Genomic DNA, 21,833 nt, shown 5'->3' on the forward strand with positions numbered 1-21,833 from the left:
CTGATTGAATTCATTTCATATGTGGGACAGTTGTTGACTGTAACGGTACTCATTCTTCTATATGCTATTATGTGATTAATAAAGTACAAGAATGGAAAGAAAAGGATCAACAGGAAAGGAAACAGGCCATATGAGAACGTCTGTGTGTTTCTACGTAGGCCTAAATGAGAGCGAATATACATGAGTGAATTGTTAGTCTGTGTGCAGATGAGGGATTGACTCACTTGAGGGACTCAGTGGCCTGTTCAAGGGGAATCGACTGGGCCCTCCCCCAGCAACGGCAGCAGCAGCCCAGTCAAGTCAAGCAGGGAAAGTGGGTCAGACAGAAAACCCCCAGAAAGCAGTACAGCACAGCTCTCAGTAACACACTGACACCACGCGCCTTGTGTTTTTTGTACAATAAAGGAAAAATTCTGCTCTAACGCAGTAATTGTGAGTCAAATACAAGAATATTCCCTTGATAGTTTTGGCCAGTGCCCGGTCAAATAAAATAAAATTGTATTTGTCACATGCAGATGTTAGTGCGAGTGTAGCGAAATGCTTGTGCTTCTAGTTCCGACAATGCAGTAATAACCAACAAGTAATCTAGCTAACAATTCCAAAACTACTACCTTATAGACACAAGTGTAAGGGGATAAAGAATATGTACATAAAGATATATGAATGAGTGATGGTACAGAGCGGCATAGGCAAGATACAGTAGATGGTATTGAGTGCAGTAGATTTATTATTTTTATTTTACCTTTATTTTACTAGTCCAATGCTCTAACCACTAGGCTACCCTGCCACCCCAGGGTATGTAAACAAAGTGGCATAGTTAAAGTGGCTAGTGATACATGTATTACATAAGGATGCAGTAGATGATATAGAGTACAGTATATACGTATACATATGAGATGAATAATGTAGGGTATGTAAACATTATATCAGGTAGCATTGTTTAAAGTGGCTAGTGATATATTTTACATCATTTCCCATCCATTCCCATTATTAAAGTGGCTGGAGTTGAGTCAGTGTATTGGCAGCAGCCACTCAATGTTAGTGGTGGCTGTTTAACAGACTGATGGCCTTGAGATAGAAGCTGTTTTTCAGTCTCTCGGTCCCAGCTTTGATGCACCTGTACTGACCTCGCCTTCTGGATGATAGCGGGGTGAACAGGCAGTGGCTTGGGTGGTTGTGTCCTTGATGATCTTTATGGCCTTCCTGTGACATCGGGTGGTGTAGGTGTCCTGGAGGGCAGGTAGTTTGCCCCCGGTGATGCTTTGAGCAGACCTCACAATCCTCTGGAGAGCCTTACGGTTGTGGGCGGAGCAGTTGCCGTACCAGGCGGTGATACAGCCCGACAGGATGCTCTCGATTGTGCATCTGTAGAAGTTTGTGAGTGCTTTTGGTGACAAGCTGAATTTCTTCAGCCTCCTGAGGTTGAAGAGGCGCTGCTGCGCCTTCTTCACGATGCTGTCTGTGTGGGTGGACCAATTCAGTTTGTCTGTGATATGTACGCCGAGGAACTTAAAACTTACTACCCTCTCCACTACTGTTCCATCGATGTGGATAGGGGGGTGTTCCCTCTGCTGTTTCCTGAAGTCCACATTCATCTCCTTAGTTTTGTTGACGTTGAGTGTGAGGTTATTTTCCTGACACCACACTCCGAGGGCCCTCACCTCCTCCCTGTAGGCCGTCTCGTCGTTGTTGGTAATCAAGCCTACCACTGTTGTGTCGTTCGCAAACTTGATGATTGAGTTGGAGGCGTGCATGGCCACGCAGTCGTGGGTGAACAGGGAGTACAGGAGAGGGCTCAGAACGCACCCTTGTGGGGCCCCAGTGTTGAGGATCAGCGGGGTGGAGATGTTGTTGCTTACCCTCACCACCTGGGGGCGGCCCGTCAGGAAGTCCAGTACCCAGTTGCACAGGGCGGGGTCAAGACCCAAGGTCTCGAGCTTGATGACGAGCTTGGAGGGTACTATGGTGTTAAATGCCGAGCTGTAGTCGATGAACAGCATTCTCACATAGGTATTCCTCTTGTCCAGATAGGTTAGGGCAGTGTGCAGTGTGGTTGAGATTGCATCGTCTGTGGACCTATTTGGGGCGGTAAGCAAATTGAAGTGGGTCTAGGGTGTCAGGTAGGGTGGAGGTGATATGATCCTTGACTAGTCTCTCAAAGCACTTCATGATGACGGAAGTGAGTGCTACGGGGCGGTAGTCGTTTAGCTCAGTTACCTTAGCTTTCTTCAAAAGTAGTGCCCTATATACGTAATAGGGTGCCATTGGGGACGCACACAATGAAAAGAGTCAAATTTAAACACACCTTGCTATACAGACACTGGCCAGACCAATGTGTTAAATTTCAGGGTGGAGTAAATAACAGTTTTACAATTGATTTGTTTACTAGGATTGCTTCAGGTTTCTCAACATGCAGTGTATGAGTGACTGTGTTCTCAAATGTGACTTGAAGACTGACCCCCTCAAGTTAAACTGATCCATTTTGTATGATATGTTACGAATTGAAATTCGTACAATACGTTACGAATTTGCAAAGTGTACAATATGTTACGAATTTGTAAAACGAATAACATGTTACAAAATTCGAATCGTTTTTGCAAACGTTAGTTATGCTAGGAGTTAAGTTTAGGGTTAGGGCAAGGGTTAGCTAAAAGGGTTATGGTTAGCTAACACACTAAGATATTTCAAATTAGCTAACAATTAGTATGTAGTTGCTTATTAACTAAAATTATAAAGTTGTACGTGATGAGATTTGAATACGCAGTCTTTGGGTTGTTAGACGTTTGCGTTATACGCTCGCCTTAAGTAACCATCTGTCTTATGTAACCATACCAAATGTAACATATACTAATTTCAGTGTCCTGGATTTACATGTACTATGTTACGTCTAGTCTATGAGACCAGGCTGTGTATTTTCCATCCAAGTTCATGCCTATTTCACTTGGATAAATGTAAGCAACCAAGGGCATCTTCTCAAACCTCAGCAAATACTTTGTGGATGAAGGTAGAGATTAGAGTAAATCACACTTATTGATCTCAAATCGCAATGCATTGCTGAAATTATGCGAGTACAGAATATAATTACATAATATAGAATGTTACATTATAGGTCTCTCACTGCATAATTCCACCAACACTATAACACCATGATTCAACAAAATGTTCTGTCAACCTTGTGTTCAATGCTTTGCACATTAGCAATAACAGCTTATAATATGATTCCTTCAAACATCAACAAATCAGTGAAACCTATGGAACAAATCTAATGAGCAACAGCTGAACAGTGACTTTTCATAGTGGAAAGCATAATCATTTCCATTAATGCATAATAAGGCAGGGTCTATGCATGCAATTAGTCCATCAAAATATTATGATGTAAGGTTGAAGTACATAGAACAGAAACAGGGATGGAGCCTACTCAACACTAACCATGTAACAAAGGAATTACACCATCTGCATCCCAAACAGCGCCCTATTCCCTATATAGTGCCCTACTTTATGAGCCCTGGTCAAAAGTAGTGCCCTACATAGAGAATAGACTCAACCCATGACAAATTATAATTTTCACCCATTGTCCATTACAGTCCAGTCTACTGCATAGAGAGCCTATTATAGTGTTAAAGGGGGACTATGTCATAAACCCTCTAAGTTCCATAAGGGGGCCAAAATGGCTCCCATTTTGGTCAGGGAGAATCCAAAACCAGTCTAATTGGAATTAATGGCAGTAGAGGCATTTCCAGCTTTTACTTTTGCAAGAACATAAAAGTATGACATGATGTATCAGAAATTGTGTATGCTATGAGTGCTATTATATGATACAAGATCAGTACTAGTTGCATTTACAAGTTGTCGAAGTCCTATCATCAACTGATTTCAGCCAGTGTATGGCTTTGGATTGTTTGAATGGAATGTTGGCATATTGGCAGTTAATAAAAAAATAAAAAATAATTGGAAACATTCCTCTAAAACTGTTTGGCCAGCTAGCTAACACACATACACTGCAGATAAACTCTTCACATTCATTGTTTAACACAATATCTTATCACAGCACTGTCAAATCATGGTTTACCAACTCCTTGACCAACATGGCTGACCTTTGGACCATCATAAGAAGGTTCTAGTATTCTAATTCCTAATTCTATGGTCTACTGTCTGTGAGCATCATCACTTGACTCTTTCCCATTGACCCTCTACCCCACAGCTACTTCTCGACCACCCAGACCCGTTTTATCACCCCCACTTAAAGCATCCATGTGACAGCTGGCTTTTAATGAACAATTTCCCTGATGTGCCTTAGGTTGGAGCTGGCAGGGACCCAAGCAGGAATTGGTCTCTGGGCCTGGGTCTGAAATGGCACCCAATTCTCTACATACAGTAGTGCACTAGAAATGGAATAGGGCGCCATTTGGGATGCAACCACAATGAGACGAGTGACACTGATTGCGTTTCCCCACATTAAACCTCACCTGACCTTGGCAGAGGTAAATCATTAGTTCCCCGTTGTAATCATCACACGGCCGCAATTATACTCCATTGGACCTCTATTTGCATTTAGACGTAGCTCAGGCCACGCCAAAAAGAAAATACACGCTGACAATGTCAGAGAAACTCGGGGACAGTGGTTTGCAAGCCAAAGGGATTGCCTGATTGGGGCATAGTTATACATACAGTACAGATAAGCAACCACAGAGCACATATTTTGTGGGCAACTCTTCTAAACAAGTCTACCTTGCAACAACACTCTAATTTAAGAATATTCAACCATAGCGAGAGAGAACCATTTGAGTTTACATTACTTGAAATGCAGCCCATAACCGAGAAAAAAAGATAATCAGGGAATTACTTGCATCATTAGTAATTAATTACTTTAGTAATAAGGTGTTCTTTCTTACTGGCAGCTGTCTTACTGAACTAAGGGGTTGCCTAGCAATCACCATTACACACTGGGTGACATCATTCATGGCTGAATCAATCCAATGTCTTTAATTCAAATGACCAAGCTGACCATGTAGCATTATTTTCATAAATGTGACCTTCAAAATAAGTCAGAAAACGTGAGCCCAGTGGGGGAGGGGGGGGGGTGTATCCAATTCAGATTAGTAGGGTGAAAACGTAAAATGCTGTGGTCTGCAAAATCATTGCTGAGATTCAATTTTACCACAGGGTGGGCACAATAGGCGAGACTTAATTTCCTCTGAAACACGCCAACCATGCTGTAGTAGACTGTGAAGAACAAAGGACAAAGCAGCCTGAAGTAGAGCACATCATGGCTACAATACTGACGCCAGCAGGTTTAATATAATAATAATCTCCCTTTGTAGGTTGGAAATAGAACAATTGTGTGTAATAGTATTAGTAATCTACAGCAGGGGCTCCCAACCTTGTTTTTCACAGGGCCTCCTTTTTCACATTTGAAAAATGACACCCCCCCCCTTTTTAGAATTGTTCATTGAGATACCCTATGTTAAATACACCACCAAAAGCTTGATTTTGTTTAATTTGAGGGACCTAGGATTTTTTGTTTGTTTTTAAGATCATTTCCTACAATTCTCATGACATCTTTTAGGTAGGCTATTTAATAATGATCATAACAATAATAATAATGGAGAAGGAAAGTAAACTCTAGACCTGATTTCCCCAAATGCTATTTAGCTACCAAATTGTTTTATTATAATCCATATGAACCCTTAATTTAATTCTACATATTCTCTTTTACAGAAAGTGAATAGATCAAATGATAGCGACAGAGTCACACATTGTATAAGATTACCTCCCAAGCAAAGTCTTGTTTTTTTTTTACTCCTCTACATTAGGTCAGCCTCAGATATCTCCATGTGCTTCGGAGTTGTGTCTTCCTCTGGCATTTTATAGTTTGTTTCTAGCCTAACGCAACGCAGAGTTATAGATCGGTTTATACAATTGCGAATTTGTAAACCCCTAGGTTGGGAAACCCTATTCTAGAGTCATTTAAGATACGTCCCATAGGGCTTTCTTCAGAAGCAGTGCATTATAGGGAATAGGGTACCATTTGGGACCAAACCCTTGGTGTCAGGGACAGCATTCTCACACTAGACACAGAGCCACTAGACACAGAGCCTATGTCCTGACAATTCAGGTCTTTCAATCCATTAGGGATCACCACTAATCATTTAGCCAGCAGATTGGCGAGTCAAGACCTGGGTTAATTTGTTCTGGCACACAGTGAAATGGGGCTGTGCATTACAAATGGCACCCTATTCTCTTTATAGTGCACTACTTTTGACCAGGGCCCATAAAACTCTGGTCAAAAGTAGCGTACTATGTAGCTGTTCCACAGATGTATACACGTATCGTGGTTGATTGTGGATGCTTGGCAAGGAAAACAACCCCTCGATGAGACGTCCCCCCCTCTGCTCACCGCTCCTTAGGCTGAGTCTCAAATGGCACTCTTTTCACCATATACAGATGTAGGATCTTAATTTGACCACACTGTTGCTGCGGGAAATGCAAATGTGTAGTGTATTAAGTTTTAAAAAGGCTTCTAAAGTTTGTAATTTCCACTTAAAAATGTCAGACTTGATTTGCCCTAACAAACAATGTCTCAACCCCTACAAATATGTCCATTAATTATAATCCACACAATAATTCACATTTCCGGTTGCTGTAAGATTATTTTCCTTCTTGAGAAACTGGCCAAATGAAGATCCAACACCTGTAGTGCACTACTTTCGACCATTGCCCTTTGGGCCCTTGTGAAACATAGTGCACTATAAAGGATATAGGGTGCCATTTGGGGATGTATTAACGCAGACTTATATACACTGTTCTCACGAAGTCTGGGATATGATCTATAGATTCTGTCTGAACACTAGTTTTTAACATACACATTTTTCTGTGTATTTTTTGATTATGCTAATTCGATTTCCGCAGGGTCACGGATATCGACTGTACGGCTGTAAAGTAGCAGCATGTGTTTACAGAGGGGGGAAGGAGGTTCAAAATCAATGAGCCATCTCAGTAGGTAAATGTGTAAAAAAAAAATCACATTTATAATTTGTGGTATTAAATTAGTATAAATACAATAAGGTAAAACATTGTATATAATGGTGCACTTCCACTAACAGATCGTGGACTATTAGTTTATAAGCAAGAATGTATTTATAAAAAAAACTATTTATTGTGTGTAACAAAAAAAGACATATTTTCATAATAAACAATGGAAATTGCCTGTGTCACTTGAGTCAGTCTACTCTTGGACGCAAGCGTATTAGTGTTTCTCGTCTGAAAGCTGTATAAAACTACTCAACAACTCAAAGGAACATTTCCATTAAACAAACTTTGAATGTTGTTAGCTATGTACAACTCACATTTAACATCTGACATTTATGCTTGCATTTCCCCACCCTGCCAGTCATTTAGACATTTTTAATTAGAATTGTTCCACTCTGTTTTCCCTGGACTCCTATTTGCTGTGCCACTTTGTCCTTTATTACCACAATTGCCCTGGAATGCAGGCCATGTTAACGGAACTAAATGATCAAACCACATTTTCAAAGAGAAAAAGGCATAGAGGATAGTCTCTCTGGGTGTTTGTGGCCTGGCCACAGGATGTCTGTGATGCCTCTAGTGCAGTAGTGTAGTAGGCAGTTAGTGCAGTATAGTTACAGGATAGTGATGGGTGATGCATCCTTAAAGGGCCTGAGGATGGACCTTTGAATTCCGCAGATGGTTCAGTGTCAGTGGAGGTAGAAACAGCAGACTCTGTGTCACCAACTAAGAGAGGTACAACGCAACAAGAACAGGACAAATCAAAGTTTATTGGTTGCGTACACGGTTGTTATCGTGGGTACAGCGAAATGCTCGTCTTACTAGCTCCTAACAATGCAGCAAAAATATCAAACAAGTACACAAGTAATAATCAAAAGCAAAAAAATGTTTTTTTTTTAAATCACAGGACGAATCAAGTTAGCAATCCACATAACACTATCAGTAATCCAAGTGCAACCTATGCGTATATACACCAAAAAGATACACAGGAGCAAAAGACCACGTTTTTTTGCCAACCTTACACCAACTTCGATTTTGGACTGATTAAAAGGAAGCCTGGACAGTGACAGTTGTTCAGTATTGAACCAAAATCATCACCATCACCTGCTGTGAAAAAAGTGTGTGTGTGCTGCAGTGTGAACAGATCAAGACACCAATTTATGAGGAAATGTGCAGAACAAAATACACCTTGAAATGTACGAAACAGAAACAGAAGAGTTTTCCATTGCGTCAGTTGTGTATACTAAAACCAGATGCTGCAGTGTGGACAGACGGAGGACTTAGTGACTGTCACAGAGAAGGTTGGAGCAGGATGTGGGGTGCTGGAGGGCCACGTGGCTGATGAGGGCCTCCAGCTTAGGGAACCTCTGCAGCGTGGTCCAGTAGGCTTGGATGGACAGGCTGTAGAGGCGGCAGAGTGTCAGCGCCGTCATGTTGGCCGAGTGTTTAGCATCCGTCACCAGGCACAGCTCAGAGCGCAGTCGGACCAAACCAGAGACAAACAAAAAGACAGGTCAGTAGTTGAGATGTGCTAGCGTTGCTAAGAATGGAATGGGGTCCTCATCTGGGTATGGTCATGTATTCCACAAAAGAAAAGATGACGGTACCTTATGGGTTTCCATCAGTCAAATACAAAACAAGTAAGAATTTAGCAGAAATATCAACCCTTGAGCAGCAGCCACTAACAATGGCTGAAACTAAGTCAGTCTTAATTACACAGCAACGTATGGAGCAACCTAAATGGAAGCGTTCATTAAGGGTGGTGTGAGCTACTTTGATCTTAAATCTTTTCATACACTAAATGTGGCTCAGTTGGGAGAGCATGGTGCATGCACCACCAGGGTTATGGGTTCGATTCCCGGGACAACCCATACGTAAAATGTATACACGCATGACTATAAGTCGCTTTGGATAAAAGCGTCTGCTAAATGGTTGAAATTACATAAATATGGTTGTTAAAGACAAGACTTCATTAGGTTTGCTGTCATGTTTTTTGTTGTTGATTTTTTTTCTCCCCAATTTCATGGTATCCAATTGGTAGTTACAGTCTTGTGCCATCGCTGCAACTCCCGTACGGACTCGGGAGAGGCGAAGGTCGAGAGCCACGCACCCTCCGAAACACGACCCTGCCAAGCCACACTGCTTCTTGATACACTGGTCGCTTAACCCAGAAGTCAGCCGCACCAATTTGTCGGAGGAAACACAGTAAAACTGCAGAACCAAGTCAGCTTGCAGGCATCCGGGCCCGCCACAAGGAGTCGCTAGAGCTCGACGGCACAAGGAAATCCCATCCGGGCAAACCCTCCCCTGCTCCAGACGATGCTGGACCAATTGCGCGCCGCCTCATGGGTTTCCCAGTCACGGCCACAATTTTCATGTTTTTTTTAATAATTAAATGTAATTACCATACCATGCATGTACATTGTGTTGTTCACATAAACATCAAAGAACAATCATATTACTATGATGTCATTCTCTAAATCCCTTTAACAATTTGCATGACAATCCTGAATGTAGCATCTGTTTATGCTTCATTTCACTTCAGATTCCTTGATTACCAACCCAAAACAAATGTTGTAGAATAAAGACGGAAACAAATGGCTTTTGACCATGCAACTACTTATGCCATCAGCAATGATCCCATTTATCTAATTAGAACAAACAACAAATTAGACACCTATTATAGCAAGAGTATAAACACATATTATAGCCAACTTCCTGATTGAATATCTGGCACATCTCATCAGTTATGATCATCATGTTCACCCCTGCTGAGGCATCCCTCAGTGCCTTTCATTTATAATGTCAACACTTTGAGCAGTGATCAGTCACTGTCAGGGGGACTCTGCAGTAGTAGGAAGGACAGGAAGGAAGACCGTCCTAAGCCAGTGCCATTATGACCTACAGTTGAAGTCGGAAGTTTACATACACCTTAGCCAAATACATTTAAACTCAGTTTTTCACTATTCCTGACATTTAATCCTGGTCAACATTCCCTGTCTTAGGTCAGTTAGGATCACCACTTTATTTTAAGAATGTGAAATGTCTGAATAATAGTATAGATAATTATTTATTTCAGCTTTTATTTCTTTCATCACATTCCCAGTGGGTCAGAAGTTTACATATACTCAATTAGTATTTGGTAGCATTGCCTTTAAATTGTTTAACTTGGGTCAAACGTTTCGGGTAGCCTTCCACAAGCTTCCCACAATGAGTTGGATGAATTTTGTCCCATTCCTCGTGACAGAGCTGGTGTAACTGAATCAGGTTTGTAGGTCTCCTTGCTCGCACACGCTTTTTCAGTTCTGCCCACAAATTTTCTATGGGATTGTGGTCAGGGCTTGGTGATGGCAACTCCAATACCTTGACTTTGTTGTCCTTAAGCCATTTTGCCACAGCTTTGGAAGTATGCTTGGGGTCATTGTCCAATTGGAAGACCCATTTGCGACCAAGCTTTAACTTCCTGACTTATGTCTTTAGATATTGCTTCAATATATCCACATAATTTTCCTCCCTCATGAGGCCATCTATTTTGTGAAGTGCAGCAGTCCCTCCTGCAGCAAAGCACCCCTACAACATGATGCTGCCACCCCCGTGCTTCACGGTTGGGATGGTGTTCTTCGGCTTGCAAGCCTCCCCCTTTTTCCTCCAAACATAAGGATGGTCATTACAGTTATATTTTTGTTTCATCAGACCAGAGAATATTCCTCCAAAAAGTATGATCTTTGTCCCCGTTTGCAGTTGCAAACCGTAGTCTGGCTATTTTATGGCGGTTTTGGAGCAGTGGCTTCCAGGGAATGAGCTATGACATCCTACCTGTCTGGGGGGTTCTGAGAGCTCAATGAGAATGGCCTTTTCATCAAACCTCTTTCCATGGTAACAATTCTCCAGGTGGTCAATGATGTGCTGGCGGAAGATGCCAGGGAGACGGCAGTGTCACTTATACTTCTTCAGGTCACTGTGCTAGATGAACAGTAAATGTTTGAAAATGTAAGATTTAAGATCCAAATTTTATTAAACTGAATCATGCATCTATACTGCCCTCTGGTGGGGGTTGTATGTATACAACTTCCATAATTATTTTACACTGACTGGACCAATGCAACAAATGCAAATAATCCTGCAAACAGCTCGAGCTGTTTTGCAAGGAGGAATGGGAAAAAATGTCAGTCTCTCGATGTGCAAAACTGATAGAGACATACCCCAAACGACTTACAGCTGTAATCACAGCAAAAGGTGGCGCTTACAAAGTATTAACTTAAGGGGGCTGAATAATTTTGCACGCCCAATTTTTCAGTTTTTGATTTGTTAAAAAAGTTTGAAATATCCAATAAATGTCATTCCACTTCATGATTGTGTCCCACTTGTTGTTGATTCTTCTTCACAAAAAAATACAGTTTTATATCTTTATGTTTGAAGCCTGAAATGTGGCAAAAGGTCGCAAAGTTCAAGGGGGCCGAATACTTTCGCAAGGCACTGTATATAATACCATTCAAAAGCTTGGACACTTACTCATTCAAGGATTTTTCTTTATTTTCACTATTTTCTACATTGTAGAATAATAGTGAATACATCAAAACTATAACATAACACATATGGAATCATGTAGTAACCAAAAAGTGTTAAACAAATCAAAATATATTGTATATTTTAGATTCTTCAAAATAGCCACCCTTTGCCTTGATGACAGCTTTGCACACTCTTGGCATTCTCTCAACCAGCTTCATGAGGTAGTCACCTGGAATGCATTTCAATTAACAGGTGTGCCTTAAATGTTAAAGAGAAACAATATTCCATCATTACTTTGAGACATGAAGTTCAGTCAAATTTGAAGAACTTTGAAAGTGGCTATCATGAGGACCGCCACAGGAAAGGAAGACCCAGAGTTACCTCTGCTGCAAAGGATAAGTTAATTAGAGTTACCAGCCTCAGAAATTGCAGCCCAAATAAATGCTTCACAGAGTTCAAGTAACAGAAACATATTGACATCAACTGACTGCGTGTATCAGGCCTTCATGGTCAAATTGCTGCAAAGAAACGACTACTAAATGGGCATCAAGCAGAAGAGACCTGCTTGGGCCAAGAAACATAAGCAATGGACATTAGACCGTTGGACATCTGTCCTTTGGTCTGAGGAGTCAATATGTGTCTTTGTGATGTGCAGAGTAGATGATCTCCGTTCACCTGTGTGGTTCCCATCGTGAAGCATGGAGGAGGAGGAGGTGTGATGGTGTGGGGGTGCTTTGCTGGTGACACTGTCTGTGATTTATTTAGAATTCAAGGCACACTTAACCAGCATGGCTACCACAGCATTCTGCGGCGATACGCCATCCATCCCATCTGGTTTACACTTAGTGGGACTATCATTTGTTTATCAACAGGACAATGACCCAGCACACCTCCAGGCTGTGTAAGGGCTATTTGACCAAGAAGGAGAATTATGGAGTGCTGCATCAGATGACCTGGCCTCCATAATCACCTGACCTGAAAATAGTAAAACATTAAGAAAAACCCTTGAATGAGTAAGTTTGTCCAAACTTTTGACTGCACACATTTGTTTACATCCCTATTAGGGAGCATTTCACCTATACAAAGATAATCCCTCCACCTGACATGGTCTCTCCTATCATTGCTATGCAGACGACACACAATTAATCTTCTCCTTTCCCCCTTCTGATGACCAGGTGGCGAATCGCATCTCTGCATGTCTGGCAGACATATCAGTGTGGATGACGGATCACCACCTCAAGCTGAACCTCGGCAAGACGGAGCTGCTCTTCCTCCCGGGGAAGGACTGCCCGTTCCATGATCTCGCCATCACGGTTGACAACTCCATTGTGTCCTCCTCCCAGAGCGCTAAGAACCTTGGCGTGATCCTGGACAACACCCTGTCGTTCTCAACTAACATCAAGGCGGTGGCCCGTTCCTGTAGGTTCATGCTCTACAACATCCGCAGAGTACGACCCTGCCTCACACAGGAAGCGGCGCAGGTCCTAATCCAGGCACTTGTCATCTCCCGTCTGGATTACTGCAACTCGCTGTTGGCTGGGCTCCCTGCCTGTGCCATTAAACCCCTACAACTCATCCAGAACGCCGCAGCCCGTCTGGTGTTCAACCTTCCCAAGTTCTCTCACGTCACCCCGCTCCTCCGCTCTCTCCACTGGCTTCCAGTTGAAGCTCGCATCCGCTACAATACCATGGTGCTTGCCTACAGAGCTGTGAGGGGAACGGCACCTCAGTACCTCCAGGCTCTGATCAGGCCCTACACCCAAACAAGGGCACTGCGTTCATCCACCTCTGGCCTGCTCGCCTCCCTACCACTGAGGAAGTACAGTTCCCGCTCAGCCCAGTCAAAACTGTTCGCTGCTCTGGCCCCCCCAATGGTGGAACAAACTCCCTCACGACGCCAGGACAGCAGAGTCAATCACCACCTTCCGGAGACACCTGAAACCCCACCTCTTTAAGGAATACCTAGGATAGGATAAGTAATCCCTCTCACCCCCCCCTTTAAGATTTAGATGCACTATTGTAAAGTGACTGTTCCACTGGATGTCATAAGGTGAATGCACCAATTTGTAAGTCGCTCTGGATAAGAGCGTCTGCTAAATGACTTAAATGTAAATGTACCTGACAGGTGTGGTATACCAAGAAGCTGATTAAGCAGCATGATCATTACTCAGGTGCACCTTGTGCTGGGAACAATAAAAGGCCCATTGCGGTGATTTTAATCTGCTGCCATCACCTCTTGTTTCAGCATGATAATGCATGTCCCCATGTCACAAGGATCTGTACACAACTCGTGGAAGCTGACAATGTCTCTATTCTTCCATGGCCTGCATACTCACCAGAAATGTCAGTAACTCAGTAAAATCTTTGAAATTATTGCATGTTGCGTTTATATCTCCATTCGTTGTATATATCAAGATATGTTAAATAGCCTAGGAGTAATCATTGAATTACATAGGCCTGTAGAATCCCCCCTAATCGTTTCATATATGATCTCTCTGGGCCTAGTAGCAATCCTAGACCTAGTTAAGAATTGTCATATCACTTTTAACCTTTTAATGTGGCATAAACACAACCAGTCATGATGTTTTCATCTAACTGTTGTCAAACGATCACTGTAGGCTACCCGCGCACGTTGGTACACAAAAAAAAATCCTGCATCCCATACAGTGCCGCCTTGTCAGCGCGTCTTGGTCTCCGCCTTGGCAAAATGTATGTGTTCTCGTCGAACGTCAACTCAATTTGGAGCGTTTACCACCCGGTTTCAAGTCAATTCGCATTTTTTTTTCATGCTGCTGACATGCGGTAATGTTAAATAATGATGTAATATCCTAAACAAATGTAGCACCACATAGCTAGCCAACTGAAGACGAACTGCATTGGTTTAACAATCTGCCACCGAGCTCACATGCGTTACAATGTTTGAAGTGTAGTTTTGTTGTTGTTGTAGTACTGCGTACTTTTCTTGCTATTTAAACGGATTAAGCATGGCTCTGATAACGATGGATTGTACAAACATTTTGGAATACTCATTGCTTTTTCTACGGATTTACAAAAAAAATATGCACCGCATATTGGATACAAACTTCAGTGCTTCGGGATAATGCGCGCAAGAAGCCGGTAAAGGCAGACCGAGGAACATACTGACAATAGAAGGTATCAGATCTAAATTACATCGAAACTATAATCCCTCACGTGAATGCAGAGTTCTAACTGAAGTATGTGATGTTGCAAATCAAGCCCATTGATAAACAAAGTGGATAAATGTAAACCGCTTCTTCAATCAGTAAATGCAGACATTGGATGTGTCACTGAAACTTGGGTCCACGAAAATATCACAGATTTAAAATATTTCCATACAAGACTATCAGCTGTTCAGTAATGAAGAGGGGATGAAGGTGAATTACAGTGTGCAGGCAAAAAGAAGAACTGACCTGGAGAAAGAGGAGTTTGAGTGTATGTAGCTTCATCCTAAACGACCCTGACTCAGTTTCAACTCTGAAAGTGGGAGTACTCTACCATCCACCAATGGCAAATGAGAAAACACTTCAGCAGAACACTGTGGATTATCTCATCAACACTGTCCATGTGATCAGGATGTCCTCTCCCCAAATGGTTTTCATCCTGTGTGGAGACTTTAGTCCGTCCTAGATCTGATCATAACAAATCTGAAGTTTCACTATAACACACTCACTGTACTTGCTCCTCTCAGATCTGATGATCACATGTCTGCTGTCCCCCCCATACAGCATCAGGAGGGAGAAGCGTGGTGCAGTGGAAAGACGGACGTCTGGTAACCAAGAACAGAAAGGAGGGCAGTGTGTGTGTGTGTGTGTGTGTGTGTGTGTGTGTGTGTGTGTGTGTGTGTGTGTGTGTGTGTGTGTGTGTGTGTGTGTGTGTGTGTGTGTGTGTGTGTGTGTGTGTGTGTGTGTGTGTGTGTGTGTGTATTTAACTAGGCAAGTCAGTTAAGAACAAATTCTTATTTACAATGACGGCCTAGCAAGAGGCAAAAGACCTCCTGCGGGGACAGAGGCTGGGATTAAAAATACAAATGTAGGACAAAACACAGATCACAACGAGAGACAACACTACATAAAGAGAAACCTAAGACGACGACAACAGCGTGGCAGCAACGCAACATGACAGCAACATGTTAGCAGCACATGGCACAAACATTATTGGGCACAGACGGCAGCACAAAGGGCAAAAAGGTAGAGACAACAATGTATCACGTGAAGCACCCACAAGTGTCAGTAAGAGCTTATGGCCAGTACTGACTGGACTGTCATATGAGGTGGAGAGCAGTGATGCAAAGGTGGAGATGTTAAAACTCCTGCATTCAAACTGCACTTGATGTACAGTATGCATGCCAATCAGAAATAAGAAAACAACAGCACTGGACAAGCCCTGGATGACTAAAGTAATAAAGGCTGCCATCAGGAAAAGAGAGAAGACTTTCAACCGATGGGGTGAAAACAATGAAATGGAGAAAATACAGAAACACAGTGCAAATTGCTTATCAAGGAAGCAAATGAAAAAGTACTACAAAACGGAAATCCAGAATCTAAAGAAGGAAAACCCCTAAGGAATGATGGGACTTCGTTAACAAAGAACATCCGGAGGGAGAATACAGGTCGAGAGAATTGAGGACGACGGCGGGGCTGATGTTTTGAATGGCTTCTTTGCTGAGGTATGGACAAGCACCATGCCTACGTGGCTGGTTGAGCTGTGCAGCATTGGCCAGATAAAGCAAGCTCTGACCAGACTCGGCCCACATAAAGCTTGTGGGCCTGATGGCATTCCAGCCTGGCTACTAAAAGAGCATCCAGAAGATCTAGCCCCTGTCATCACACACATTGTTAACACCACCTATTGGCAGGGGACTGTTCCTGCTGCCTGGAAGATGGCCAATGTGTGTCCCCGTACCTAAAGTGTCAACGAGTGACTGGAGGCCCATCTCTCTAACTTCATGCCTTAGAAAGTTCCAGGAGAGATGTATCATTAAAATGTTTGTTTTTTAAACTAATGCCAACCGTTCTATCCGAGTGCATGAATCGGTATGCCTACTTCCCAAAGTCCAGCACTACTTCTGCCCTTCTGTTTCTCCTTCACATGTCCACCTGAAAAGTTGTCTTCAGTGACACTCTGGACACTGGGTATGCAGACGATGTAGGGCTGTCCCGAGCCATACCATTAACCAGCATCCAAGAGGACACTTCCAAGCGGACACTTCCATGGGCTTTGGAGGCAAAGCAGCTGGAAGAGTGGGCCCCATCCAACTACATGCTCCTGGATGGGTAAAAAGTCTGTGAAAATTCTGCTATGTTTTTCAACAGACCCTCCAAAACCTGCACCTCTAATCCTAGGAGGACAGGAAGTACCAGCGGTAACAATGACCAAGTATCTTGGTTTTTATCTGGACTCTAACCTCAGTGGTGACACATGTGGCACAGTCAGTATTGCATTTTGTATTGATTAGGGATCACGATTAGCTACTTTCAAGGCAGCAGCCACTCTTCTTTTCTTAATGTCCACACTCACACATCAAACAAAATATAACATTACATCATATAACATTACTACATATCTACAATACAAAATATATAATACCACCATACAACAATATTACAATGTACGTGTGTGTAGAGTGCGTGTGCTAGCGTGTGTGTAGAGTGCGTGTGCTAGCGTGTGTGTGTAGAGTGCGTGTGCTAGCGTGTGTGTAGAGTGCGTGTGCTAGCGTGTGTGTAAAGTGTGTGTGCTAGCGTGTGTGTAGAGTGCGTGTGCTAGCGTGTGTGTGCATATTCGTGCGTCTACATGTGTCTCTTCACAGTCCCCGCTGTTCCGTAAAGTTGTATTTCGATCTGTTTTTTACATTCTGATTCTACTGCTGCATCAGTTACCTGATGTGGAATAGAGTTCCATGTAGTCATGGCTCTATGTAGTACTGTGTGCCTCCCATAGTCTGTTCTGGACTTGGGGATTGTGAAGAGATCTATGGTGGCATGGCTTGTAGGTAATGCATGGGTATCCAAGCTGTGTGCTGGTAGTCTTAAACAGACAACCAACGCCCGCCTGTGAAACACCATTCACCCACTGCTATCAGATTGTGAAACACCACTCTACCCACTGCTATCAGATTGTGAAACACCACTCTACCCACTGCTATCAGACTGTGAAACACCACTCTACCCACTGCTATCAGACTGTGAAACACCACTCTACCCACTGCTATCAGACTGTGAAACACCACTCTACCCACTGCTATCAGACTGTGAAACACCACTCTACCCACTGCTATCAGACTGTGAAACACCACTCTACCCACTGCTATCAGACTGTGAAACACCACTCTACCCACTGCTATCAGACTGTATAATAACTCTAGCTCTTAAATGGCCTTTCCTTAAAATTCTATTTTAACAATCACACATTAACATTTCAATTTCCATCATGAAAAATGTCCTTTAATGTTTCAAGTGTCCCGTATTCTATTCATGTCACGTATTATGTGTTATGTGTTTTAAATGAGTGTTTTGCAATTCTTAGTAATGTCAATTCTGCATTTCTTCCGTTTTTATCTGTGAGCAAGAATAAATCATCTCGAACTCATAGTTTTCTTGGCATTTTGTATTAATTGTAATAGGCTCACATTTTACCAATATGGCGTACTCCCACTATTTATTTTTCCAGGACGCCATACCGGACTGTACTGGCTTACTTTCTCCGCTGGTAAAAATAATATATTAATGCATCTGCATCAATCATCATAATAATACTCTTTGGCTGACGTTGGAGCTTCTTGTGAGTGCAGTTGTGTACTCCGGTTCTAAAACATGATTGTTCCAGCCGTCTTGCTCACAATAACCACCCAGATTTCTGAAACCCCTGGAATGAAAAGAGAAGAAATGAGTATGCCTCTCCACCCTCACCCAAAGATGCTGTACTGTTTTTTAAAAAAAGTAAAAGCCTTAGGGATGGTTTTCCAGATACGTATGAAGCGTAATGTAGTTCTGGACTAAAAAACACTTTAAATGGAGAAAAGTGCTTTTTAGACCAGGACTAGGCTTAATCCATGTCTGGGAAACTGGCCCTTAGTGTTACAAATCCAATTAGAGTAGCTGACCATGAGATAAAGCTACCTCAGTGTCTGAAGATGTATTACTACACTCCCATAGTTAGGTGTCATCATGTGACACAGCTCGAAACTGTGGTGCCTCTATTACACTAACCACAGAATAATGACCAAACCTTGATTTTAAGGAAACAAATTGCTCTCACCTCCATACAGTTGCGAACATATCGTAGTAGCCGAGAGAATCTGAGCAGGCGCAACAGGCTGAACACCCCGGTAATTCTGATCAGACACAATTTTGATCGAACTTCAGTTCTGTGGAGGGCACATCAATGACACCTGCAGCCTGAAAAGGACACGCTCAACAAGCCCTGGCTGTGCACACACCCTTCAGCCAGTGGGAGGCACTGGCACCATGTTTAACCTATCTTAACAGAAGCAGATACATTGTATTTCGAAAAGTACGCAGCATTTCAGAGCCGATCCAAAAACAACAAAAAAAGATTTTCCAAAATAATAGTTGATTATTAGCATAATGGAGAGGGCACACATAGAGAGTTTAATTTGACAAACATTACAAAATCCAAACCTGAAAGAAGGATTGGGAAAATGTCTATCTCATGTCAAATGTCTATCTCTCATAATGTACCGCAACATAATGTGTCTACAACAACAGAAAGAAGAAGACAACAACAGAAAAGCATGGATATTCAGGGCGAGGTCAATGATGAAAAATACATGTATTCTACTCCAAATCTCGTTTTAACGTTATAATTTCACTTCATGAATGTTGAATCTTTCTTATTAAAACTGTTAATCATGTTCTGTAAATGAGTTCATGCCAACAAATCCAATACATATGTTTAAAACGATGTTCAGTAAACACAACTTTTATTTTGAAACTATCAGACCAGGGGTTGCATTTATATTACGCCTGTTATGTAGGGGTGAAAAAACAGACTGCTGTAACCTGACTTGCTGAAGGCTATATGCAACATGTGGGAATAGCATTTAGCAAGATGGTGGAAATGGCGTTTCATAAAGAAAGCAGGCATATTTCAAATCAAATCTAACTTTATTTGTCACATGTGCCAAATACAACAGATGAAGACCTTACCACGAAATTCATACTTACAAGCCCTTAACCAACAATGCAGTTCAAGAAAGAGTTAAGAAAATATTTACCAAATAAACTAAAGTAAAAAATTAGAAGTAACACAATAAATAAGAGTAACGAGGCTATATACAGGGGCTACCGGTACCGAGTTAATGTGTGGGAGTACAGATTAGTCGAAGGTAATTTGTACGTGTAGGTAGGGGTAAAGTGACTATGCATAGATAATAAACTGCGAGTAGCAGCAGTGTAAAAACAAATGGGGAAGGGGATCTTGGGACCCATGACAAATATTTTCAGTCTCTTGGGGAGGAAAAGGTGTTGTCGTGCCCTCTTCACGACTGTCTTGGTGTGTTTGGAACATGATAGTTCGTTGGGGATGTGGACACCAAGGAACTTAAACTCTCGACCTGCTCCACTATAGCCTTGTCAATGGTAATTGGGGCCTGTTTGGCCCACCTTGTGTTTGAGTCGTGTTCGAGTTTGGCCACGCAGTCGTGGGACACGCAGTCGTACAGGAGGGCACCAAGCACTCACCCCTGAGGGGCCCCAGTGTTGCAGATCAGCATGGCAGATGTGTTGTTGCCTACCCTTACCACCTGGGGGTGGCCTGTCAGGAAGTCCAGGATCCAGTTGCAGAGGGAGGTGTTTAGTCCCAGGATTCTTAGCTTACTGATGAGCTTTGTGGGCACTATGGTGTTGAACACTGAGCTGTAGTCAATGAACAGCATTCTCACATTGTTGTTCCTTTTGTACAGATGAGAAAGGGCAGTGTGGAGTGCGATTGTGTCATTTGTGGATCTGTTGGGGCGGTATGTGAATTGGAGTGGGTCTAGGGTATCCAGGATGACGCTGTAGATATGAGCCATGGCCAGCATTTCAAAGCACTTAATGGCTACCGACGTGAGTGCTACTGGGCAGTAATCATTTAGGCAGGTTACCTTCGCTTCCTTGGGCACGGGGACTGTGGTGGTCTGCTTGAAGCATGCAAGTATTACAAACTCAGTCAGGGAGAGGTTGAAAATGTCAGTGAAGACACTTGCCAGTTGGTCCTCGGATGCTTTGAGTACACATCCTGGTTATAATTAGTCTGGCCCCGTGGCTTTCAATGTTGACCTGTTTAAAGGTCTTGCTCACATTGGCTACCGAGAGTGTTATCACACAGTCGCCCAGAACAGCTGGTGCTCTCATGCATGCTTCAGTGTTGCTTGTCTCGAAGGGAGCATAAAAGGCATTTAGCTCATCTGGTAGGCTCGTGTCACTGGGCAGCTCGCGGCTGGTTTTCCCTTTGTAGTCCGTAATAGTTTTCAAGCCCTGCCACATACGACGAGCGTCGGAGCCGGTGTAGTAGGATTCAATCTTAATCCTGAATTGACGCTATGCCTGTTTGATGGTTTGTCTTTTCCATTTGTTTTCCGTCTTCTCGCAATTAAATCGAGTTAAGGAGGCAATCGAAGCCTTAACAGCCTGAATGGATAATGTTTTAAATATGAACCGGTCGCCGAGAGACCACAAGTGTACTACCGGCTGGGCACATTAAGCCCAGACGATAGTGGAGATCCATAGCGCCCACTGCAGCTGCCCAGGCTGGTGGTTGATCAGCTGTGGTTGAGCTCTAAACATCTGATGTTGCTCTATGTTTCAAGATACCACATGGACCAGGGTTGTTAGTGTTCATTCGGCTAGTCTTTGAAACGCGCTGACAATGTGTATCCACTGCGAAGACTCAAAACGTTTCTTCTATTCAAAACTGATAACTTGCAACCTGGTTAGCCTAGTTCTAGTTAAATAGGACCAACATCCTCTTTAAAAGTTAAACAATTCAACAAAACGTTTTATGTGAGGAGGTAACCATTGCTATGAAGGCTAACAAGCCCGCCTTACTGAAGCATATATCAGTCGTTGGCCTTTCCCTCTATACTGGCACAGATCTACTGCTCACACAAATCAGCCCCCTGAGCACCCCTACAATTAACACATACCACTTCTTTCCCCAATGCTACACATACCTTTGTCTCATGCACTTCTGCAGACTTCTCACACCTAGGAACCTCCCTCCTTCACACTGCTGCCACATGCCCATAAGCTTGACACCTGTAACAACATAATGGATTT

This window comes from Oncorhynchus gorbuscha, linkage group LG14 (genome assembly GCF_021184085.1).
Source record: "Oncorhynchus gorbuscha isolate QuinsamMale2020 ecotype Even-year linkage group LG14, OgorEven_v1.0, whole genome shotgun sequence".
Classification (NCBI taxonomy): Eukaryota; Metazoa; Chordata; class Actinopteri; order Salmoniformes; family Salmonidae; genus Oncorhynchus; species Oncorhynchus gorbuscha.